The 23,082-nt window shown below is 40.2% G+C and overlaps 1 long non-coding RNA gene across 1 annotated transcript in view; it reads left to right on the top strand.

Moving 5' to 3' along the window:
* Positions 1–19,939, top strand: part of LOC134731007 (uncharacterized) — a 242,095-nt gene extending 222,156 nt beyond the window's left edge. Inside the window, exon 4 of the long non-coding RNA XR_010113032.1 lies at positions 19,602–19,939. This is a non-coding gene — a long non-coding RNA (uncharacterized LOC134731007). The remainder of the gene's footprint in view (positions 1–19,601) is intronic.
* The last annotated feature ends 3,143 nt before the right edge of the window (positions 19,940–23,082 follow it).

Genomic DNA, 23,082 nt, shown 5'->3' with positions numbered 1-23,082 from the left:
GTGCATTTGGTGCACAAAATCCAACTTCTCAATGAATTTTTTTAATGATTTTTCCCTAACTGGGTAAGATCTTTCTACCCTATGAAGCTCCCCAAGCACGTTTTTTCTAAATCTCTCTTATCCATGGGTTATCTTATTTTTTGATATGTATATCATGTTATCTGCCCAGGATCTACTCTCCTTTCTCCTGGTAAACAGTGTCTTGATTTTCTTTTAGAGAAATATGTCTGGTTAGTTCACACAGTGTTAATGGAATTCTTTTTATTTTATTTTATTTTATTATTATTATACTTTAAGTTTTAGGGTACATGTGCACAATGTGCAGGTTTGTTACATATGTATACATGTGCCATGTTGGTGTGCTGCACCCATTAACTCCTCATTTAACATTAGGTATATCTCCAAATGCTATCCCTCCCCCCTCCCCCCACCCCACAACAGTCCCTGGAGTATGATGTTCCCCTTCCTGTGTCCATGTGTTTTTACTGTTCAAGTCCTACCTATGAGTGAGAACATGCGGTGTTTGGTTTTTTGTTCTTGCCATAGTTTGCTGAGAATGATGGTTTCCAGTTTCATCCATGTCCCTATAAAGGACATGAACTCATCATTTTTTATGGCTGCATAGTATTCCATGGTGTATATGTGCCACATTTTCTTAATCCAGTCTATCGTTATTGGACATTTGGGTAGGTTCCAAGTCTTTGCTATTGTGAATAGTGCCACAATAAACATACGTGTGCATGTGTCTTTATAGCAGCATGATTTATAATCCTTTGGGTATATACCCAGTAATGGGATGGCTGGGTCAAATGGTATTTCTAGCTCTAGATCCCTGAGGAATCCCCACACTGACTTCCACAATGGTTGAACTAGTTTACAGTCCCACCAACAGTGTAAAAGTGTTCCTATTTCTCCACATCCTCTCCAGCACCTGTTGTTTCCTGACTTTTTAATGATCGCCACTCTAACGGGTGTGAGATGGGATCTCATTGTGGTTTTGATTTGCATTTCTCTGATGGCCAGTGATGATGAGCATTTTTTCAAGTGCTTTTAGGCTGTATAAATGTCTTCTTTTGAGAAGTGTCTGTTCATATCCTTTGCCCACTTTTTGATGGGGTTGTTTGTTTTTTTCTTGTAAATTTGTTTGAGTTCATTGTAGATTCTGGATATTAGCCCTTTGTCAGATGAGTAGGTTGCAAAAATTTTCTCCCATTTTGTAGGTTGCCTGTTCACTCTGATGGTGGTTTCTTTTGCTGTGCAGAAGCTCTCTAGTTTAATTAGATCCCATTTGTCAATTTTGGCATTTGTTGCCATTGCTTTTGGTGTTTTAGACATGAAGTCTTTCCCCATGCCTATGTCCTGAATATGTCTAGGTTTTCTTCTAGGGTTTTTATGGTTTTAGGTCTAACATTTAAGTCCTTAGTCCATCTTGAATTAATTTTTGTATAAGGTGTAAGGAAGGGGTCCAGTTTCAGCTTTCTACATATGGCTAGCCAGTTTTCCCAGCACCATTTATTAAATAGGGAATCCTTTCCCCATTGCTTGTTTTTCTCAGGTTTGTCAAAGATCGGATGGTTGTAGATATGCGGCATTATTTCTGAGGGCCCTGTTCTGTTCCATTGATCTATATCTCTGTTTTGGTACCAGTACCATGCTGTTTTGGTTACTGTAACCTTCTAGTATAGTTTGAAGACAGGTAGCATGATGCCTCCAACTTTGTTCTTTTGGCTTAGGATTGACTTGGTGATGCGGGCTCTTTTTTGGTTCCATATGAACTTTAAAGTAGTTGTTTCCAATTCTGTGAAGAAAGTCATTGGTAGCTTGATGGGGATGGCATTGAATCTATAAATTACCTTGGGCAGTATGGCCATTTTCACGGTATTGATTCTTCCTACCCATGAGCATGGAATGTTCTTCCATTTGTTTGTATCCTGTTTTATTTCATTGAGCAGTGGTTTGTAGTTCTCCTTGAAGAGGTCCTTCACATCCCTTGTAAGTTGGATTCCTAGGTATTTTATTCTCTTTGAAGCAATTGTGAATGGGAGTTCACTCATGATTTGGCTCTCTGTTTGTTATTGGTGTATAAGAATGCTTGTGATTTTTGCACATTCATTTTGTATCCTGAGACTTTGCTGAAGTTGCTTATCAGCTTAAGGAGATTTTGGGCTGACACAATGGGGTTTTCTAGATATACAATATGTCATCTGCAAACGGAGAATTTGACTTCCTCTTTTCCTAATTGAATACCCTTTATTTCCTTCCCCTGCCTAATTGCCCTGGGCAGAACTTCCAACACTATGTTGAATAGGAGTGGTGAGAGAGGGCATCCCTGTTTTCTGCCAGTTTTCAAAGGGAATGCTTCCAGTTTTTGCCCATTCAGTATGATATTGGCTGTGGGTTTGTCATAGATAGCTCTTATTATTTTGTGATATGTCCCATCAGTACATAATTTATTGAGAGTTTTTAGCATGAAGGGTTGTTGAATTTTGTCAAAGGCCTTTTCTGCATCTATTGAGATAATCATGTGTTTTTTGTCTTTGGCTCTGTTTATATGCTGGATTACATTTACTGATTTGTGTATCTTGAACCAGCCTTGCATCCCAGGGATGAAGACCACTTGATCATGGTGGATAAGCTTTTTGATGTGCTGCTAGATTTGGTTTGCCAGTATTTTATTGAGGATTTTTGCATCAACGTTCATCAAGGATATTGGTCTAAAATTCTCTTTTTTGGTTGTGTCTCTGCCAGGCTTTCGTATCAGGATGATGCTGGCCTCATAAAATGAGTTAGGGAGGATTCCTTCTTCTTCTATTGATTGGAATAGTTTCAAAAGGAATGGTACCAGCTCCTCCTTTTACCTCTGGTAGAATTCGGCTGTGAATCCATCTGGTCCTGGACTTTTTTTGGTTGGTAAGCTATTGATTATTGCCTCAATTTCAGAGCCTGTTATTGGTCTATTCAGAGATTCAACTTCTTCCTGGTTTAGTCTTGGGAGGTTGTATGTGTCGAGGAATTTATCCATTTCTTCTAGATTTTCTATTTTATTTTTGTAGAGGTGTTTGTAGTATTCTCTGACGGTAGTTTGTATTTCTGTGGGATCAGTGGTGATATCCCCTTTATCATTTTTTATTGCGTCTATTTGATTCTCCTGTCTTTTTTTTATTATTATTATACTTTAGGTTTCAGGGTATGTGTGCACAATGTGCAGGTTAGTTACATATGTATACATGTGCCATGCTGGTGTGCTGCACCCATTAACTCCTCATTTAGCATTAGGTATATCTCCTAATGCTATCCCTCCCCCGTCCCCCACCCCACAACAGTCCCCAGAGTGTGATGTTTCCCTTCCTGTGTCCATGTTTTCTCATTCTTCAGTTCCCACCTATGAGTGAGAACATGCGGTGTTTGGTTTTTTGTCCTTGCGATTGTTTACTGAGAATGATTTCCTATTTCATCCATGTCCCTACAAAGGACATGAACTCATCATTTTTTATGGCTGCATAGTATTCCATGGTGTATATGTGACACATTTTCTTAATCCAGTCTATCACTGTTGGACATTTGGGTTGGTTCCAAGTCTTTGCTATTGTGAATAGTGCTGCAATAAACATACATGTGCATGTGTCTTTATAGCAGCATGATTTATAGTCCTTTGGATATATATCCAGTAATGGGATGGCTGGGTCAAATGGTATTTCTAGTTCTAGATCCCTGAGGAATCGCCACACTGACTTCCACAATGGTTGAACTAGTTTACAGTCCCACCAACAGTATAAAAGTGTTCCTATTTCTCCACATCCTCTCCAGCACCTGTTGTTTCCTGACTTTTTAATGATTGCCATTCTAACTGGTGTGAGATGGGATCTCATTGTGGTTTTGATTTGCATTTCTCTGATGGCCAGTGATGATCATTTTTTCATGTGTCTTTTGGCTGCATAAAAGTCTTCTTTTGAGAAGTGTCTGTTCATATCCTTTGCCCCCTTTTTGATGGGCTTGTTTTTTTCTTGTAAATTTGTTTGAGTTTATTGTAGATTCTGGATATTAGCCCTTTGTCAGATGAGCAGATTGCGAAAATTTTCTCCCATTTTGTAGGTTGCCTGTTCACTCTGATGGTAGTTTCTTTTGCTGTGCAGAAGCTCTTTAGTTTAATTAGATCCTATTTGCCAATTTTGGCTTTTGTTGCCATTGCTTTTGGTGTTTTAGACATGAAGTCCTTGCCCATGCCTATGTCCTGAATGGTAATGATTCTTCTCTCTTTTCTTCTTTATTAGTCTTGCTAGTGGTCTATCAATTTTGTTGATCTTTTCATAAAAACCAGCTCCTGGATTCTTTAATTTTTTGAAGGGTCTTTGTGTCTTTATTTCCTTCAGTTATGCTCTGATTTTAGTTATTTCTTGCCTTCTGCTAGCTTTTGAATGTGTTTGCTTTTGCTTTTCTAGTTTTTTTAATTGTGATGTTAGGGTGTCAATTTTGGATCTTTCCTGCTTTCTCTTGTGGGCATTTAGTGCTATAAATTTCCCTTTACACACTGCTTTGAATGTGTCCCAGAGATTTTGGTATGTTGTGTCTTTGTTCTCGTTGGTTTCAAATAACGTCTTTATTTCTGCCTTCATTTCATTATGTACCCAGTAGTCACTCAGGAGCAGGTTGTTCAGTTTCCATGTAGTTGAGTGGTTTTGAGTGAGTTTCTTAATCCTGAGTTCTAGTTTGATTGCACTGTGGTCTGAGAGACAGTTTGTTATAATTTCTGTTCTTTTACATTTGCTGAGGAGAGCTTTACTTCCAACTGTGTGGTCAATTTTGGGATAGGTGTGGTGTGGTGCTGAAAAAAATGTATATTCTGTTGATTTGGGGTGGAGAGTTCTGTAGATGTCTATTTGGTCTGCTTGGTGCAGAGCTGAGTTCAATTCCTGGGTGTCCTTGTTAACTTTCTGTCTCATTGATCTGTCTAATGTTGACAGTGGGGTGTTAAAGTCTCCCATTATTATTGGGTGGGAGTCTAAGTCTCTTTGTAGGTCACTCAGGACTTGCTTTATGAATCTGGGTGCTCCTGTGTTGGGTGCATATATATTTAGGATAGTTAGCTTCTCTTGTTGAATTGATCCCTTTACCATTATGTAATGGCCCTCTTTGTCTCTTTTGTTCTTTGTTGGTTTAAAGTCTGTTTTATCAGAGACTAGGATTGCAACCCCTGCCTTTTTTTGTTTTCCATTTGCTTGGTAGATCTTCCTCCATCCCTTTATTTTGAGCCTATGTGTGTCTGTGCATGTGAGATGGATTTCCTGAATACAGCACACTGATGGGTCTTGACTCTTTATCCAGTTTGCCAGTCTGTGTCTTTTAATTGGAGCATGTAGCCCATTTACATTTTAAGTTAATATTGTTATGTGTGAATTTGGTCCTGTCGTTATGATGTTAGCTGGTTATTTTGCTCGTTAGTTGATGCAGCTTCTTCCTAGCCTTGATGGTCTTTACATTTTGGCATGTTTTTGCAGTGGCTGGTACCTGTTGTTCCTTTCCATGTTTAGTGCTTCCTTCAGGAGCTCTTTTAGGGCAGGCCTGGTGGTGACAAAATCTCTCAGCATTTGCTTGTCTGTAAAGGATTTTATTTCTCCTTGACTTAGGAAGCTTAGTTTGGTTGGATATGAAATTCTCTTTGAAAATTCTTTTCTTTAAGAATGTTGAATATTGGCCCCCACTCTTCTGGCTTGTAGAGTATCTGCCAAGAGATCAGCTGTTAGTCTGATGGGCTTCCCTTTGTGGATTACCCAACCTTTCTCTCTGGCTGCCCTTAACATTTTTTCCTTCATTTCAACTTTGGTGAATCTGACAATTATGTGTCTTGGAGTTGCTCTTCTCGAGGAGTATCTTTGTGGCGTTCTCTGTATTTCCTGAATCCAAATGTTGGCCTGCCTTGCTAGATTGGGGAAGTTCTCCTGGATAATATCCTGCAGAGTGTTTTCCAACTTGGTTCATTCTCCCCGTCACTTTCAGGTACACCAATCAGACCTAGATTTGGTCTTTTCACATTTTCCCATATTTCTTGGAGGCTTTGTTCATTTCTTTTTGTTTGTTTTTCTCTAAACTTCCTTTCTTGCTTCATTTCATTCATTTCATCTTCCATCACTGATACCCTTTCTTCCACTTGATCGCATCGGCTCCTGAGGCTTCTGCATTCTTCATGTAGTTCTTGAGCCTTGGCTTTCAGCTCCATCAGCTCCTTTATGGACTCTCTGCATTGGTTATTGTAGGTATCCATTCGTCTAATTTTTTTTTCAGAGTTTTTAACTTCTTTGCCTTTGGTTTGAATTTCTTCCTGTAGCTCAGAGTAGTTTGATCATCTGAAGCCTTCTTCTCTCAACTCATCAAAGTTATTCTCCATCCAGCTTTGTTCCATTGTTGGTGAGGCGCTGTGTTCCTTTGGAGGAGGAGAGGCGCTCTGCTTTTTAGAGTTTCCAGTTTTTCTGCTCTGTTTTTTCCCCATCTTTGTGGTTTTATCTACTTTTGGTCTTTTAGGATGGTGACGTATAGATGGGTTTTTGGTGTGGATGTCCTTTCTGTTTGTTAGTTTTCCTTCTAACAGAGAGGACCCTCAGCTGCAGGTCTGTTGGAGTTTGCTAGAAGTCCACTCCAGACCCTGTTTGCCTGGGTATCAGCAGCGGTGGCTGCAGAACAGTGGTGGCTGTAGAACAGTGGATATTGGTGAACCACAAATGCTGCTGCCTGATTGTTCCTCTGGATGTTTTGTATCAGAGAAGTACCTGGCCGTGTGAGGTGTCAGTCTGCCCCTACTGGGGGGTGCCTCCCAGTTAGGCTGCTCAGGGGTCAGGGACCCACTTGAGGGGGCAGTCTGCCCATTCTCAGATCTCCAGCTGCATGCTGGGAGAACCACTACTCTCTTCAAAGCTGTCAGACAGGGACATTTAAGGCTGCAGAGGTTACTGCTGTCTTTTTGTTTGTCTATGCCCTGCCCCCAGAGGTGGAGCCCACAGAGGCAGGAAGGCCTCCTTGAGCTGTGTGGGCTCCACCCAGTTCGAGCTTCCTGGCTGCTTTGTTTACCTAATCAAGCCTGGGTAATGGCAGGCACCCCTCCCCCAGCCTGGCTGCCACCTTGCAGTTTGATCTCAGACTGCTGTGCTAGCAATCAGCAAGACTCCATGGGTGTAGGATCCTCCGAGCCAGATGTGGGATATAATCTCCTGGTGTGCCGTTTTTTAAGCCCATTGGAAAAGTGCTGTATTAGGGTGGGAGTGACCCGATTTTCCAGGTGCCGTCTATCACCCCTTTCTTTGACTAGGAAAGGGAACTCCCTGACCCCTTGCACTTCCCGAGTGAGGCAATGCCTCACGCTGTTTCAGCTCATGCACAGTGGGCTGCACCCACTGACCTGCGCCCACTGTCTGGCACTCCCTAGTGAGATGAACCCGGTACCTCAGATGGAAATGCAGAAATCACCCGTATTCTGCGTCGCTCACGCTGGGAGCCGTAGACCTGAGCTGTTCCTATTCAGCCATCTTGGCTCCACCCCCCTTAATGGAATTCTTAAAAGAGGTGCATTAACTTCTTATAGCAGATTCTATTAATCTCTGTCCCATATCCCTTTGAACCCTGTAGGTTTTCCACAATAGGAGCTCATTTGCTTGCCAACCAGAGCAATCCAGAAGTGGGGAATCAGAGGTTTTCTACATAGTTTATGATAACGTTTTTTCTTCTTTCCCTGTCTCACTATCCCTGTTTTCTCACTTCCATTTAGTTCCTGTCATCACCCTGCAAATAAACTACAAGCACTCAAGTTTTTGATTCCAGATTTGCTACTGGAGAAATCCCAATTAAGACACCTCTTGTGACTTAGATGTTATATGTGACACAAATTCAGCCAGTTTAGCCCATCCTCCATGCATGACTTTAAATTTGGAGCAGTGATGAAATGATGGAGAATGGTTGGTGTTGGCTGACTAACATTACTGACCCTCAGACACTGCCCTGCTTCCAATGCCTGCAGAGGGTTCTGGTTAGCTGTCCTTTCCAAGGCCTTAAAGTCTGTAAGCTAAAATACATAGTTTCCAAAAAAATTTTCTTCTTGGTTTAACCTTGGTGAAACTAGTTTCTTTTCCCTGCAATCAAGAGCCCTAACTTGCACCTTTCCTATTTCTTGATTTAACACACATATTTTGAGGCCCAACTATGAGCCAAGAGACCCTGTATCTGTGCACATGGAGGTGGAGCTATGGAAGAGTAGTACTTTTTTTTTCATGAGACAATGCTCAGGATTTTTATAAAAGAAGACTCCCTGTCTTAGGGTTTGGCTGGGGAATAGTTTGTAATTAGTTAAGTGATAGGAGGTGAGGATGGAGACATTCTATGTCATGAGAGTCTGGTCAGCAATACTAAGGGGTTTAAACTACCTGAATGCTGAAACTGAGACATACTTGGATGAAAAGATGAGAAATGGGGGGTAGTCATTAGGATACCCTCTATTTTCTCAGGACGGTAAATGGTCAGGCCTTCTGCTGAGGGAGTGGGAGTACAGAGAAGAATTAGAAACCTGAAGCATGTCAAAATGGTGTTTAGGACAGTTCCTGAAGAGTTGTGATAGGAATGAACAATGGGTAACTAGATGGCTTCAAATAGATTAACAATCAATCATTTCTACTTTATAGTTCCTTGTGCTGACAATGCAGCAGGAGTGGTACATGGTGGTAGTTCTCAAACTTGAATGTGCATCAGAGCACTTCAGAATCACCTGATTCTAAAGCACAGCCTTCTGAGCCTCATCACAAGAGTTTCTAATTTGGTAGGTTTCAGTAGGGACTGATAATTTGCATTTCTTACAAGTTCTCAAGAGATACCCATGCTGAACCACACTTTGAGGACCATTTACATATGGACCCTGTCCTTGAAGACCCTATGTTATGACGTGGGGATAGAAATAAATCACTGTGAACCAAGGAGACTTCATGGCTCTCTTCAGTCACTCAAGGGCTGCAAAAAGGGCAAGGGAACATTACCCTGACCACGTCTAGCTTACTATGGATGAAGACCTAATTCTTCAGTCATTAACTTAACCATTCATTCAACATGCTTGGAGGTTCTGTTACATAACAGATATTATGATTGTTATAGGGGCACAGATACAAGCATGCACACCTTCAGCCTGAAAAACTCTCAGTTTAGGTGAGGAGACAGATGTATAAATGATCAGGTGTGATAAAAAGTTCTAGGCACTGTGATGGGAGTCCATAGAAGCCACAGCAGGGGCATGTAAGTTGGAACAAACCAGTACTATGGCAAGAAGGAAAAAGATTATCAGGAAAAATGTTATAATAAAGTGATCCTGACTGAATTATGAAAAGTGAATGCTTATTGTCAGATGATTTAAGGGATGGGATCAATTTTCCAGAGAGAAAAGCAGGAGCAAAGGCCCAGAAGCCTGAATGTGCAGTTCTATGTGGTAAGATGTAAGTAAGTGACAGTTCACATGCATAGGAGTACACAGAGGGATGAGGCTGAGGCCAGATCAGGGGATGTATGGGGTGGAGGGCCTTGAGCAGTTGAGGTGATATTGTGGTATGTTGCCAAGTGTACCAAAGACTTTAACAAAGGATTGGGCCAGATTATCTTTGAGGTCTCTCCCAGCTCCAAGCATCTGTGAATTTATTATTCTCAATGTTTAGGGATGGAATATAAATTAGGAGGTTATTGCTGTAAGTCTTCAAGGTAATAGTTGATAATAGTACATAAGCATTTGTTGATAAACAGACAAAAACTAATGGATTTGTGAGCCATTTTAGAAATGTAAGGCAGAGGGTATGGTAACACTAAATGCAAGTATATGAAAGAGGAAAGAATAAAAACTGATGCCCTTATTCCTTTTATCTAATGTGTTTTTATACCCATTAACCAAACTCTCTTCACCCCCTTTGATATGGTCTGGCTCTGTGTCCCCACCCAAATCTCATCTTGAGGTGTGAATCAGAAGTGTAATCCCCATATGTTGGGGAAGGGACCTCATGGGAGATGATTTAATCATGGGGGTGGTTTCCTCCATGCTGTTCTCATTATAGTGAGTGAGTTCTCATGAGATCCAGTGGTTTTATAGGGGGCTTTCACTCTCTTTGCTCTGCACTTCTTTTTCCTGCCACAATTTGAAGAAAGACATGTTTGCTTCCCCTTCTGCCATGACTGTAAGTTTCCTGAGGCCTCCCCAGCAATGCAGAACTGGGAGTAAATTAAACCTCTTTTCTTTATAAATTGCCCAGTCTTGCATATTTCTTCATAGCAGCATGAGAAGGAACAAATTCACCCTCCTCCCCACTACCCTTCCTAGCCTCTAGTAATCACTATTCTACTCTCTACTCCACTATGTATCCATAAAAAAATTAAGAACAACTATAAAAATGTCCAGTTTCTGGCTTGAGGATTTAGACAGCTGTTGGAAACATTCAGTGGGATCGGGAATATAGCAATAGAAAGAATTTATACAGGGGACAAATTCCCCCTTCTCTTTTTGAGATAAAAATATAGTTGAAGGCAATGGTGGAGAGAAAAGGAGGCTCATGAATAAAGGAATTGTTAATATTTGGGGACAAGAAAAGGAAAAAAGGCAAAAAACAAAAACTCTAAGTCAAGGGAATGCCAGTCCCATTTAAGAGTAATCAGTCTGAATTAAAAACCAGCTGTGGTCTTTGGAGCTCTGAATCACGAGCAACCTAGCCCCAATGAGGGAAGAATGGGAGAGGAAGAGGGTGAGCATGGGTGAGACAGGGCTTAGGAAATTCATCTCACCTACAGAGACTGGTTGTTGACTGCTCAGGTAAAATTCAGACTTTCCTGGGGCCGAGGTCCAGAGGAGCACAGTGCAGCAGCTGGAACTCCTTATGTTTATCTGTCAAAAACCTTAAATTTTTCAAATAAAAAAAGGTAATCAATTGATACCTATAACCTGAATGTGTAAGGGCAAGGCAGGCTGAAATATTGTTATCCATTTCATTTTTCTGGATTACCTTTCTCTGTCCTCTAACAAATATCAACTGTTCCTCAGCATGGCACCCGTCAAGGTAGTAATATAGGTGCAGCAACAAGCCTCAGGCACTTACTTCACCAAATCCAGGGGGAAAAAAAACCTTCACTGTCTTGGAAATCCTGGAGAAGTTTCTGTATCTTCTCATTGGCCATGTTATGTGGCCATCCTGTAGCTAATCATTGCAGCCAGAGGAATGCTCTAGGTTGATTGGCTTGGACCAGTGCTGGAACTGGGAGTAGAGTCAACACAATTCAAACCTTATTGGTTGTTATTGGGAAAGATGTAGATTCCAAAGGTGAAGATATTGATGGGAGGTAAAGTAGTGGTAAGTGTTGCTGGAAGAATTGGAAATTAATTTCAGGAAAGGAAAAATAAATTCTCACTACAGAAGGTAAATTGAGGCTTGGATTAGACAGAAGTTAATTTCAAAAAAGGGTCATGAAGATGAGCATAGACAGACTAAGATAAACAAGAAAATAGATTTTAGAAAGTTAGCATAGCCTAGTAGTTAAGAGCTACACACTGCATTCAGGTTCCCTGAGTTCTAACCATACCCCCAGCATTTCCTGTAGGCATGACTTTGAGCAGATCACTTTTCTCTGTGCTTCTGTTTTTCCATCTATAAAATAGGAATGATAATTATATCATTAAGTAAATTATCATGCAAAATAATAACACATCTCAGAACAGTACCTGGGACCATGTAAGGGTTTATTATTGTTATTTTTTAGAATTATTAATAGACATATTTTTTAGAACAGTTTTAGATTTACAGAGAAATTATGCAGATTAAACAGTTTTCATACAACTTCTCCACATCAGATTCTCATTGTCTCTATTATTACTATTTTACATTAGTATGGTACATATTACAATTAATGAACAAATCTTAATATGTTATAATTAACTAAAGTCCATCGGTTATCTATTTTTTTTTTTGTTTTACCTAATGTTATTTTTCTGTTCTAGGATATCACACAGAACCCTTGTTACATTTGCTTGTCACAAGTTGTTAGGTTCCTCTTGGCCGTGACATTTTTTTCACACTTTCCTTGGGTTTGATGACCTTGACAATTTTGAGGAGTACTAGTCAGGCATTTTGTGGAATTTCTCTCTATTGAAATTTGCCTGAAGACGCTTTTCTCATGATTAGACTGAGGTTGTGGGTTTAGGGAGGAGAATCACAGAGACAAAGCGCCATTTTCATCACATAAAGGAAGAGTATATATTATGAATACGATTTGACCATTAACTACCCAAATGACAAGTGTTTCTAGGTTTCTGCATTGTAAGGTTATCTTTTTTTCTGTACTGTACTCTTTGGAATAAACTCACTATGCACAGCCCTCATTCAAGTAGTAGAGAGTTACACTACTCTTCCTGTAGGCTAGAGTATCTACAGAATCTGTTATCTTAATCTGCCTTACAATTTAGTATGCAGTATTTGGATTACTCTAACAACGCATTGCCCCTTGATTCTTAATTCTCAGCAGCCTAATTTATATGCTAGCACAATTTAAATATCAGGGTTTAATAGGCTATCAATAGTTAAAGTAGACGTTGATGTTTTTTAATTTATGCTGACCTCTAGAGAACTTGCATTAATTTAGAATCCTTCTGAACTGACCCTTACTGGGGAAGAAAGCAAATAAGATTGGAAACCATTTGAGTAGATCTATTTTGGGTCCCTTGGGTATCCAAGATGCCTTGGCAAACACAAGTACTCAGTGTAACCAAGGGAATTGCTTTGCTCAGCCCTTGAGACTGGTTAGATCTGGGAAGCTTGGGGATGAAGTTATATGCAGTTAAACAAATTCATTTAACGTAGGCCATTCTTAATGATCAAAATAACCAGCGCACAAGTGGTCAGCCCAATTACTTTATTCATTTAATGTTTCTAGCAATCTCTTAAAACTCTAATTGTGAGTTGACTGTTAAGACAATGTAAAAAACAGATTCAATTCATATGAGCAACATTGCTACTGATTTGCTGGTAGGAAATGCCTTACTTGCTCATCTGAGGCTAATCACCCATTGCTATTATTTTTATAAGCCACTGCTATTTTTTTGGTCTTCAAAACCTGGGATCCCAACCTTAGGATACTTTTTTTTTTTATTATACTTTAAGCTTTAGGGTACATGTGCACAATGTGCAGGTTAGTTACATATGTATACATGTGCCATGCTGGTGTGCTTCACCCATTAACTCGTCATTTAGCGTTAGGTATATCTCCTAATGCTATCCCTCTCCCCACCCCACAACAATCCTCAGAGTGTGATGTTCCCCTTCCTGTGTCCATGTGTTCTCATTGTTCAAATCCCAACTATGAGTGTGAACATGCAGTGTTTGGTTTTTTGTCCTTGCGATAGTTTACTGAGAATGATGATTTCCTATTTCATCCATGTCCCTACAAAGGACATGAACTCATCATTTTTATGGCTGCATAGTATTCCATGGTATATATGTGACACATTTTCTTAATCCAGTCTATCATTGTTGGACATTTGGGTTGGTTCCAAGTCTTTGCTATTGTGAATAGTGCCACAATAAACATAAGTGTGCATGTGTCTTTATAGCAGCATGATTTATAGTCCTTTGGGTATATACCCAGTAATGGGATGGCTGGGTCAAATGGTATTTCTAGTTCTAGATACCTGAGGAATCGACACACTGTCTTCCACAATGGTTAAACTAGTTTACACTCCCACCAACAGTGTAAAAGTGTTCCTATTTCTCCACATCCTCTCCAGCACCTGAAGGTTCCTGACTTTTTAATGATTGCCATTCTAACTGGTGTGAGATGGTATCTCATTGTGGTTTTGATTTGCATTTCTCTGATGGCCAGTGATGGTGAGCATTTTTTCATGTGTTTTTTGGCTGCATAAATGTCTTCTTTTGAGAAGTGTCTGTTCATATCCTTTGCCCACTTTTTGATGGGGTTGTTTTTTTCTTGTAAATTTGTTTTAGTTCACTGTATATTCTGGATATTAGCCCTTTGTCAGATGAGTAGGTTGCAAAAATTTTCTCCCATTTTGTAGGTTGCCTGTTCACTCTGATGGTAGTTTCTTTTGCTGTGCAGAAGCTCTTTAGTTTAATTAGATCCCATTTGTCAATTTTGGCTTTTGTTGCCATTGCTTTTGGTGTTTTAGACATGAAGTCCTTGCCCATGCCTATGTCCTGAATGGTATTGCCTAGGTTTTCATCTAGGGTTTTTATGGTTTTAGGTCTAACGTTTAAGTCTTTAATCCATCTTGAATTAATTTTTTATAAGGTGTAAGGAAGGGATCCAGTTTCAGCTTTCTACATATGGCTAGCCAGTTTTCCCAGCACTATTTATTAAATAGGAAATCCTTTCCCCATTGCTTGTTTTTCTCAGGTTTGTCAAAGATCAGATAGTTGTAGATATGCGGCGTTATTTCTGAGGGCTCTGTTCTGTTCCATTGATCTATATCTCTGTTTTGATACCAGTACCATGCTGTTTTGGTTACTGTAGCCTTGTAGTATAGTTTGAAGTCGGGTAGCCTGATGCCTCCAGCTTTGTTCTTTTGGCTTAGGATTGACTTGGTGATGTGGGCTCTTTTTTGGTTCCATATGAACTTTAAAGTAGTTTTTTTCCAATTCTGTGAAGAAAGTCATTGGTAGCTTGATGGGGATGGCATTGAATCTATAAATTACCTTAGGCAGTATGGCCATTTTCATGATATTTATTCTTCCTACCCATGAGCATGGGATGTTCTTCCATTTGTTTGTATCCTCTTTTAATTCATTGAGCAGTGGTTTGTGGTTCTCCTTGAAGAGGTTCTTCACATCCCTTGTAAGTCGGATTCCTAGGTATTTTATTCTCTTTGAAGCAATTGTGAATGGGAGTTCACTCATGATTTGGCTCTCTGTTTGTCTATTATTGGTGTATAAGAATGCTTGTGATTTTTGTACATTGATTTTGTATCCTGAGACTTTGCTGAAGTTGCTTATCAGCTTAAGGAGATTTTGGGCTGAGACAATGGGATTTTCTAAGTATACGATCATGTCATCTGCAAAGAGGGACACTTTGACTTCCTCTTTTCCTAATTGAATACCCTTTATTTCCTTCTCCTGCCTAATTGCCCTGGCCAGCACTTCCAACACTATGTTGAATAGGAGTGGTGAGAGAGGGCATCCCTGTCTTGTGCCAGTTCTCAAAGGGAATGCTTCCAGTATTTGCCCATTCAGTATGATATTGGCTGTGGGTTTGTCATAGATAGCTCTTATTATTTTGAGATACATCCCATCAATACCTAATTTATTGAGAGTTTTTAGCATGAAGTGTTGTTGAATTTTTTCAAAGGACTTTTCTGCATCTATTGAGATAATCATGTGGTTTTTGTCTTTGGCTCTGTTTATATGCTGGATTACATTCATTGATTTGCGTATCTTGAACCAGGCTTGCATCCCAGGGATGAAGCCCACTTGATCATGGTGGATAAGCTTTTTGATGTGCTGCTGGATTTGGTTTGCCAGTATTTTATTGAGGATTTTTGCATCAACGTTCATCAAGGATATTGGTCTAAAATTCTCTTTTTTGGTTGTGTCTCTGCCTGGCTTTGGTATCAGGATGATGCTGGCCTCATAAAATGAGTTAGGGAGGATTCCCTCTTTTTCTATTGATTGGAATAGTTTCAGAAGGAATGGTACCAGTTCCTCCTTGTACCTCTGGTAGAATTCGGCTGTGAATCCATCTGGTCCTGGACTCTTTTTGGTTGGTAAGCTATTGATTATTGCCACAATTTCAGAGCCTGTTATTGGTCTATTCAGAGATTCAACTTCTTCCTGGTTTAGTCTTGGGAGGGTGTATGTGTTGAGGAATTTATCCATTTCTTCTAGATTTTCTAGTTTATTTGCATAGAGGTGTTTGTAGTATTCTCTGACGGTAGTTTGTATTTCTGTGGGATCAGTGGTGATATCCCCTTTATCATTTTTTATTGCATCTATTTGATTCTTCTCTCTTTTCTTCTTTATTAATCTTGGTAGCGGTCTATCAATTTTGTTGATCTTTTCAAGAAACCAGCTCCTGGATTCATTAATTTTTTGAAGGGTTTTTTTGTGTCTCTATTTCCTTCAGTTCTGCTCTGATTTTAGTTATTTCTTGCCTTCTGCTAGCTTTTGAATGTGTTTGCTCTTGCTTCTCTAGTTCTTTTAATTGTGATGTTAGGGTGTCAATTTTGGATCTTTCCTGCTTTCTCTTGTGGGCATTTAGTGCTATAAATTTCCCTTTACACACTGCTTTGAATGTGTCCCAGAGATTTTGGTATGTTGTGTCTTTGTTCTTGTTGGTTTCAAATAACGTCTTTATTTCTGCCTTCATTTCATTATGTACCCAGTAGTCACTCAGGAGCAGGTTGTTCAGTTTCCATGTAGTTGAGTGGTTTTGAGTGAGTTTCTTAATCCTGAGTTCTAGTTTGATTGCACTGTGGTCTGAGAGACAGTTTGTTATAATTTCTGTTCTTTTACATTTGCTGAGGAGAGCTTTACTTCCAACTGTGTGGTCAATTTTGGGATAGGTGTGGTGTGGTGCTGAAAAAAATGTATATTCTGTTGATTTGGGGTGGAGAGTTCTGTAGATGTCTATTAGGTCTGCTTGGTGCAGAGCTGAGTTCAATTCCTGGGTGTCCTTGTTAACTTTCTGTCTCATTGATCTGTCTAATGTTGACAGTGGGGTGTTAAAGTCTCCCATTATTATTGGGTGGGAGTCTAAGTCTCTTTGTAGGTCACTCAGGACTTGCTTTATGAATCTGGGTGCTCCTGTATTGGGTGCATATATATTTAGGATAGTTAGCTTCTCTTGTTGAATTGATCCCTTTACCATTATGTAATGGCCCTCTTTGTCTCTTTTGTTCTTTGTTGGTTTAAAGTCTGTTTTATCAGAGACTAGGATTGCAACCCCTGCCTTTTTTTGTTTTCCATTTGCTTGGTAGATCTTCCTCCATCCCTTTATTTTGAGCCTATGTGTGTCTGTGCATGTGAGATGGATTTCCTGAATACAGCACACTGATGGGTCTTGACTCTTTATCCAGTTTGCCAGTCTGTGTCTTTTAATTGGAGCATGTAGCCCATTTACATTTTAAGTTAATATTGTTATGTGTGAATTTGGTCCTGTCGTTATGATGTTAGCTGGTTATTTTGCTCGTTAGTTGATGCAGCTTCTTCCTAGCCTTGATGGTCTTTACATTTTGGCATGTTTTTGCAGTGGCTGGTACCTGTTGTTCCTTTCCATGTTTAGTGCTTCCTTCAGGAGCTCTTTTAGGGCAGGCCTGGTGCTGACAAAATCTCAGCATTTGCTTGTCTGTAAAGGATTTTATTTCTCCTTCACTTATGAAGCTTAGTTTGGCTGGATATGAAATTCTGGGTTGAAAATTCTCTTCTTTAAGGATGTTGAATATTGGCCCCCACTCTCTTCTGGCTTGTAGAGTTTCTGCTGAGAGATCAGCTGTTAGTCTGATGGGCTTCCCTTTGAGGGTGACCCGACCTTTCTCTCTGGCTGCCCTTAACATTTTTTCCTGCATTTCAACTTTGGTGAATCTGACAATTATGTGTCTTGGAGTTGCTCTTCTCGAGGAGTATCTTTGTGGCGTTCTCTGTATGTCCTGAATCCGAGTGTTGGCCTGCCTTGCTAGATTGGGGAAGTTCTCCTGGATAATATCCTGCAGAGTGTTTTCCAACTTGGTTCCATTCTCCCTGTCACTTTCAGGTACACCAATCTGATGTAGATTTGGTCTTTTCACATAGTCCGATATTTCTTGGAGGCTTTGTTGATTTCCTTTTATTCTTTTTTCTCTATACTTCCCTTCTCACTTCATTTCATCTTCCATCACTGCTACCCTTTCTTCCACTTGATCGCCTCGGCTCCTGAGGCTTCTGCATTCTTCATGTAGTTCTCAAGCCTTGGCTTTCAGCTCCATCAGCTCCTTTAAGCACTTCTCTATATTGGTTATTCTAGTTTTACATTCGTCTAAATTTTTTTCAAAGTTTTTAACTTACTTACTTCTTTGCCTTTGGTTTGAATTTCCTCCTGTAGCTCGGAGTAGTTTGATCATCTGAAGCCTTCTTCTCTCAACTCGTTAAAGTCATTCTCTGTCCAGCTTTGTTCCATTGCTGGTGAGGAACTGCATTCCTTTGGAGGAGGAGAGGTACTCTACTTTTTAGAGTTTCCAGTTTTTCTGCTCTGTTTTTTCCCCATCTTTGTGGTTTTATCTACTTTTGGTCTTTGATGACAGTGATGTACAGAAGGGTTTTTGGTGTGGATGTCCTTTCTGTTTGTTAGTTTTCCTTCTAACAGACAGGACCCTCAGCTGCAGGTCTGTTGGAGTTTGCTAGAGGTCCACTCCAGACCCTGTTTGCCTGGGTATCAGCAGCAGTGGCTGCAGAACAGCGGATTTTCGTGTACCGCAAATGCTGCTGTCTGATTGTTCCTCTGGAAGTTTTGTCTCAGAGGAGTACTTGGCCTTGTGAGGTGTCGGTCTGTCCCTACTGGGGGGTGCCTCCCCGTTAGGCTGCCTGGGGGTCAGGGGTCAGGGACCCACTTGAGGAGGCAGTCTGCCCGTTCTCTGATCTCCAGCTGTGTGCTGGGAGAACCACTGCTCTCTTCAAAGCTGTCAGACAGGGACATTTAAGTCTGCAGGGGTTACTGCTGTCTTTTTGTTTGACTGTGCCCTGCCCCCAGAGGTAGAGCCTACAGAGGCAGGCAGGCATCTTTGAGCTATGGTGGGCTCCACCCAGTTCGAGTTTCCTGGCTGCTTTGTTTACCTAAGCAAGCCTGCGCTATGGCGGGCGCACCTCCCTCACCCTCACTGCCGTCTTGCAGTTTGATCTCAGACTGCTGTGCTAGCAATCAGCAAGACTCCATGGGCGTAGGACCCTCTGAGCCATGTGTGGGATATAATCTCCTGGTTTGCTGTTTTTTAAGCCCATCAGAAAAGCACAGTATTAGGGTGGGAGTGACCCGATTTTCCAGGTGCCATCTGTCACCCCTTTCTTTGACTAGAAAAGGGAACTCCTTGACCCCTTGCACTTCCTGAGTGAGGCAATGCCTCGCCCTGCTTTGGCTCGTGCATGGTGCACTGCACCCACTGTCTGGCACTCCCTAGTGAGATGAACCCAGTACCTCAGATGGAAATGCAGAAATCACCCACCTTCTGCTTCACTCATGCTGGGAGCTGTAGACCGGAGCTGTTCCTATTTGGCCATCTTGGCTGCCAGACCCTTAGGAGACTTTTGATACAACTAAAAAGGCACAGGACTTGGTATGAGAAAACCTGAAGTGGAGTCCCTTACTCTTCCCCTTATTAGTCACAGTACCTGTCTGAGTCATAGTCTCCTCATTGTAAAAGGGAACAAAAATCTTGCTTGTGAAATGCTTTATTAATTTTATAAATGAGGACCTAACATTATATTATTTTTAATAAAAATTGAGACCTATTATTTTCAGAAACACTGCTCTTTGAAAAACATATTTGATGATGATGACAATGGTAATCAAGGGGTAACCAAAAACTGGAAGTAATTAACTAATTATGATATACTTTTTAATATATACTTTTCCAGAATCCAGATGATATTCAGAGGAACAGGGTGAGAGTAGCAAGACTAGAAAGCAAGGGACTATACTGGCTCACAACTCTGCTTCGCATTGGATCACCTAGAGGCTTAGAACCACAGATCTCAGGCAATGACTATGGTGCCCTTTGAGAATAAGAAGATGAATTAAAGACCAAATAGCTGTATCAGAGTCAACACTACTTTGTTTTGTAATATGTGACTGAAAAATAAAAATAAATGACTTTATTTTATATTCTTTTCAATTTCATGTTATGTGTTTAATTATGTGCAATGGGAATGTCCCTGTTGAATTCTCTATCAAGAGTGTAGCACTGGTGATGATACATGCTGAATATCTATTTTGTGCCATACCCTACTTTAAGTGCTTTCAAATGTTACTTCATCCAAGTTTTGTGAAGTAGGCATTATTGTCCTTATTTTTTTCAGAAATCAGGAAACTGAGCTCATGAGGGGATTGCTGCTGCTGCTGCTGCTGGTAATAATGATGGTGGAACCCTTGGGAATATGTCTGCTTGTAAAGAGGGGTGGGGACAATGGTGCAGAGACAATAATGACCAAATATCATATGTGCTCTTGTTCATTTCCCAGACCACTAAACATTGAAGTGGAACAATGTTGTCAGCTCTGGTCAATGGACTATGATGACTGTAATTTTCTGTGCAAGGAGGTGAACCGTCAGATACCTCATACATTCCCCACTGGCCACCATGGTGCCACTGGAGGCTGAGAGTAAAAGATGGTAGAGTTAGAAGATAGCAGAGGGCCACATGTCTTGCATCAGATTTGATGCAAATGAGAAAAACTAAAGTTTATTCTGGTATGCTCCCAAATATGGAGGGTTCTTTCTTTGATATTAGTCAAGTCATTCTGCTAATACAGGGTAAAGAAAAAATAATTCTATATGTTGACATATGGCTTCTCTGCCAAAGTAGAGACATAACTGCTTAACTGCCCAAATATAACCAGGCATTCAGAGTCTCTTCTTGCCTCACTCCCTGCCAAATTATCTGCATTATCAGGGAATAAAAGGGAGTCTTGGTCACCTATCTCCTCTTCATGCACTAAATTCTCATTTACGTCAGTAACAGTACCTCAGTCCTGACAGTAATGGGGACACCTGTTAAGGCCTTCAGAAGCAATTAGCCTCAAATAAATGTGGCAGGCATTTGCCCATCACAGTGGATTTACTGAAGGCTAAGTGTTCTGTAATTCAGTCTTAAACCTTGAGGTGTTATTTTTCAGCCCTAAAAGGTGTAATATATTTGTGCTCATCCCCACCCTCTATCACAGCCAACACACAACCTGCCAAACTTCCATTCCTGGGAAAAAAGACAATGCTGGTCCCTCCAGCCAATGTCAAACCACATTTCTTCAGTATACTTTTAAAAATATAAACTGATGAGACAGAACTTGAGTAATAAAAACAATGAGTAACAATTTGATACCCCCTGAGGAATCCAGCTAGATAAAAGAGTATCCTAATCCTAAACAGGTTTAAAAATGGAGAGGGAATCGGTTCTGTGTTTCAAAAACAAAGCCTTCAAAAATAATAATGGCTTAACTTTATACCCATTAAACTTTATTAATTATTTTTAAAGGTTTTCCCTTTTGAAACATAGATTGACTTCTTCTCCATTTTTAATCTTGTTTAGGATGCTTTTATCTCACCAGACTCCTCTGGATAAGTTCTGGGCATTCTATTACACAGAAAGACGACAGTGATTGTACTTAGTAATAATGTATTGTATCCATCAGAATATCTACAAGAGAGGATTTTAAATATTTAAAACACAAGGAAATGATGAACAGTTGAGGTAAGTAATGGATATGCTAATTACCCTGATTTGATCATTTCACAATGTATATGTTGAAATATCACTTTGAACTCTATAAATATGCAGTTATTATTTGCCAATTAAAAATAAAACTGAGAAAAATAATAATGCTTTAAATGCATGCATTGATTTGTTGCAAATTTATAGTTTGCTATTACATTCATTTGCATCACAATGCATGGCTAAAAATACAATGGAAGTAGAGACTGTATTAGTTCGTTTTCACGCTGCTGATAAAGACATACCCAAAACTAGGAACAAAAAGAGGTTTAATTAGACTTACGGTTCCACATGGCTAGGGAGGCTCAGAATCACGGTGGGAGGAAAAAAGCACTTCTTACATGGTGGCAGCAAGAGAAAATGAGGAAGAAGCAAAAGTGGAAAGCCCTGATAAACCCATTAGATCTCATGAGACATATTCACTATCACGAGAATAGCACAGGAAAGACTGGCCCCCATGATTCAATGACCTCCCCGTAGGTCCCTCCCACAACACATGGGAATTCTGGGAGATAAAATTCAAGTTGAGATTTGGGTAAGGACACAGACAAACCATATCACTGTACTTACTTTGAAGTTTCCCAGTGGCACTGCTTAAATCAGAGGTGAAAAGTTTCAGCAGAGGAAACACAAAAAATCCATTAGTTTCTAAGCTGAAGGCTATGAATTGGCAGCAGACAGCACCACACTGTCTGTCGAATCTTCATTGACCTGAGAAGCAGGGACTGCTGGGATATGGGTTGACCAGAAACAAAATGGAACCCGAAGAATGGTTTTGTTTCCCTTGTTTCTGCTTGTTTACTCTTCACCCACTCCCTACTCTTCTTGACTCCAGCCAGAAACATAAGGTGCTTATTTGTTTCTGACTATGGTTCCCATCCTGGGCAAAAATGGCCAACAGATTGTGGGTCACTGATACATCATGTCAGTATTGCTATTAAAGATAACAAATGCCAATAGTAAAGCTTAGAGCATTCACTTTTAGAACATGAGCTCACTTAGCTTTTTCCTCAAAATCAGTTGGTAGCTATATCTACCAATTTTTCAAAATCCTAAAATTTAGTCATGATCCTGTCCAGGGTCACACTGGGTCTAGAATACAGGATTCAAATCCAGAGCTCATACTTTCTTTCTTTCTCCTTAGTTGCACTGCTTGCCACAACTGAAGACTAAGTGTAAGAAAGATTTATCCTGGTTAAAGCGTTAGTAATTAACAGGTGTGTAATGTCATGCTCACCTATAACCCCTTCCCCACTGTTCAGCAATAGCATATGGAAAGGTTGACAGGTCAATAAAGGGTTGTTGTTTCAGACACTTCCTATGCTGTCTCCTAGCATCTTGCACTTGCCTCTAATTCCACCCATGTCTACACCAAATCATTCTATGCCAACTTTGACTCACTTTCTGCTCACGGGATCATGCCTTAGCATGAGCCACACGCTTCTCGCTTTCAGTCAAGGACATTACCACTGTGTATGAACAGTGTGTAAACACCAGTGAGAGTCTTATTTGAATCTGTGCAAGCCAGAGCGGATTCAAATTCAATTGCTTTATTTACTTTTTCTTAATGGCAAATCTCTTAACCTTTTTCAGCCCCATTTTTTCTGTCTAATAAAATAAGGGTGAGAATA

Source organism: Pan paniscus, chromosome 7 (assembly GCF_029289425.2).
Source record: "Pan paniscus chromosome 7, NHGRI_mPanPan1-v2.0_pri, whole genome shotgun sequence".
Classification (NCBI taxonomy): domain Eukaryota; kingdom Metazoa; phylum Chordata; class Mammalia; order Primates; family Hominidae; genus Pan; species Pan paniscus.
The sequence above is the reverse complement of the archived record's forward strand: the minus strand, read 5'-3'. Positions and strand labels throughout refer to the sequence as shown.